This window comes from Sinocyclocheilus rhinocerous, unplaced genomic scaffold (genome assembly GCF_001515625.1).
Source record: "Sinocyclocheilus rhinocerous isolate Xijiao unplaced genomic scaffold, SAMN03320098_v1.1 scaffold2082, whole genome shotgun sequence".
NCBI lineage: Eukaryota > Metazoa > Chordata > Actinopteri > Cypriniformes > Cyprinidae > Sinocyclocheilus > Sinocyclocheilus rhinocerous.
Window position 1 is genome coordinate 57,506 of NW_015665001.1, and position 3,208 is coordinate 60,713.

The window sequence follows — 3,208 nt, forward strand, 5'->3', positions numbered from 1 at the left end:
TTTTACACCGTGTCTACGGACGTGAGCGGCGCGGCGCAACAAATCCCCGACAGAAAACTGCTGCTGTGTTCTATTCATGACGTATTGGCACAAATTTCAAATGATTTTCAACGGTCGCTTTGTCGTGTCCAGTGTACTAGACAGACTTTAGCTGTTGCGGCGCAGACACGGTGTTACTCACCTATTGAGAAGAAACAAAGCAACCTCGGCGTCCGATCGCAGGCCTCCGCTCCTTGAGTTCTCTCCAGCGCTGGAAAGCTGATCCGATATTTACACGGGTCCTACTTTTTGCCTTATTGCCTTAAGCCTTCTTTTGTTCCGCATACGTTTTCCTCTTTTGTTTTTTATCCACCATCTCTATCTTTCTGTCGCTCGTCTCGGCTAATGTCCGTCCTGTGCACTATGCGCTTTCTCCTCCACATCATGAGTAGACACGCCCCTTATTGCTGATTGGCTACAAGTTTGTTTTGCTATTCCGCCCGAATCAGTTTTCTAAAGCGTTTTTGAAAAATCGCTTACCCCACCTTTAACCTTGACCCTGTTTTTTTCTATATTAACTGCGTTTTTTATTCTTTAACTTATTATTTTCTTGGGTTTAATTAATTATTTGTTCATTTATTTACTCATTTGATGAGAAAAGGTTTTTACACAAAATGCAGTTAAAAATAAATTCATTTTTATTTCTGAGATAACAACTAGAGGCCCCTGCCGGAATTACATGCACATAATGAGGTCAAAGTTTTATTGTTTTATTCGGTTTCATGTTTTTGCTTTGTTTTCTCTGTTTGTAAATCATAGGTCATATTCAGTGTACAGTGTATCTTCATGCGTTTATGTATTTAACAGTAGTCTGTGTTGTTGTCTGTAGGTGGTCTTACTGACCTGGTGGGCTGTTTTCCGTGACTCTTTCTTCTACATTTTGTCTGTAGTTGCTCTAATTGTGGTGAGTCTCAAATGAATATCTGCTCTGTTAAAAAAAAAAAACCCTGGTATTTCCTATTGACACACTACAGATAGAAATAACTGACTTAAAACCATTTTTTAGCTCGTGAAAATACTAGTGTTCTAATAATTTTCGCCACCACTATATATATATATATATATATTTATATTCAGATATACTTACTAACTAAACCATAACAGAACTGATTATCTTTTTGTTTGTCTTGTCATGTGACATAAGATTTTACAGTATTACTGTTTTACTGTATTTATGATCCAATAATTGCAGCCTTGGAGAGCAGCAGAGACTAAAACTCTCTGGAAGAAAATTCTCATTTTGTTTTTGTCTTTATTAGATTTAATGCAGGCTTGCAGAAGTTTTTCACAAGACGGAGCGACAAGAACGTTGCCAATACTGTTTATACTGATAAGTTCTTTTCATAGGCATTTTTACCAGTAAGATTTTTATTCTTAAAAATATCTGATTATTTTTCATTTGAGGGTTAGTTCAGGTTATTATTCAGGCAACATGAAAACAAAGATGCCATTTTGGTTGAGTTAGATGTATTTCTTTTAAAGTAGATTTTTAAAATATATTTCTTGGACACCTTGATCTTCTCATTTATTGCACATGCTCTGAACAGCACGACTGGTTTGGACTTTTGTCCAGTTTTATTTTGTCTTTATGAGAGTGTCAGTACCGCTGCTGGGTCCAGGTAAGACTAAACAGACAGGCTTTAAAAATACAGATGTAATATAAGTCATAATCCATAATTCCATACCCATGTCACCCTCAGTACAAGTATGAGGTCACCTGTACTCATTTTTTGAACAAATATGGTAGAAAACATGTCATACAAGAAGACAGAGTCACTACTAGAAATGTTATATATGTTTAAATGTTCTGCAAGTTTTTGCAAGTCATCTGAATTTTAATCTTTCTAGGGTGTCTTTATGTATATGTCTATAAAATGAGAAATGCTATTCATACATACTGTGACTTGAATGATATTTTTACTTACTGAATTACATTGTTTAAATATATTACATGAAATTATATTATTATTAGCTACACGTCACATCATGTCACTTCACTTTATTATTATTATTATTATTGTTATTATTATTAAATTATTATTATTTTTTTTTAAATTTGGCAAAATATCTTGGCATAACCTTTTAAGTTATTTAAAAAACATTGAAAAAACAATTCAGAAATACTGTGACTTGAATAATGTTTTCAGTTATTGAATTACAATATTTTTTATATATTACATAAGCAGAAATTTCAAAAGGCAGAATTATTTTTTAAAAAGAATTGTCAAAATCTGTATCTTGGCATAATCTTAATCATAATCATTATTAAATTAAAATAATATTTAAAAAAACATGCAGTGACATCTATTGAAAAAAAAAAAAAATATATATATATATATATTTAGATGTATTTCTTTTAAAGTAGATTTTTAAAATATATTTCTTGGACACCTTGATCTTCTCATTTATTGCACATGCTCTGAACAGCACGACTGGTTTGGACTTTTGTCCAGTTTTATTTTGTCTTTATGAGAGAAACGTCCTCCTGGTTCTGTATTAAAGCAGCTCCAGTGTGTGAGAAACCTTGTTTTGCAGCTCTTGAGATCTCAGCACTTTTCTTCTTCCTGCTTCTCTCCGTCTGTGATTGAGAGGTAACGTCACTGCCTCATCCATCACTTCTGTCTCTTTTCTCCCTGCTGTCTTTCCACCAGAGTTGGTCTCTTTCCTCATTCCTCATCGGCCTGCCTCTGGCCTCGGTATCTTCACGTTTAACTCTGCCTGCCTGTTTAGTCTTACTAAACCTTTCTGCGTTTACTGCACATTCTTTCTCTGATGCTTCTCTGAAAATGCAGCTAAATAATTTGAGATAGAGGAGTAAATGTCTCATATAAACATGTCGGTTTAGAATATCAAGAAAGAAGTCAGTCCTAATATACTCTGTGTGTATTTCATGGATATTTATTTTGTCTTTCTCAAGTCAAGTCCAGTAAGGTTTACAGTCGAGGTTCGGTGGTCATGGTTGATGAAATCATCAATGCCAGTCCTCCAAATTACCGTTTCCCTGAAGCCGGTCTCCGTGTGATGGTCACAAACCACTTCGGACCCAAGACTCGTCTGCGCATGGCCAGCCGTCTCATTATAACAGAGGTATGACAGACACGAAATTGAAATAAAAAGAAATAAAAATATTGGAATATTCATCATTATCTAAAAAAAATTATGCATATAT

General features: G+C 34.4%; 1 pseudogene; it reads left to right on the top strand.

Annotated features, from left to right (window-relative positions):
* Nucleotides 1-3,208, top strand: part of LOC107730783 (sodium/potassium/calcium exchanger 4-like) — a 39,076-nt pseudogene that overhangs the window by 28,506 nt on the left and 7,362 nt on the right.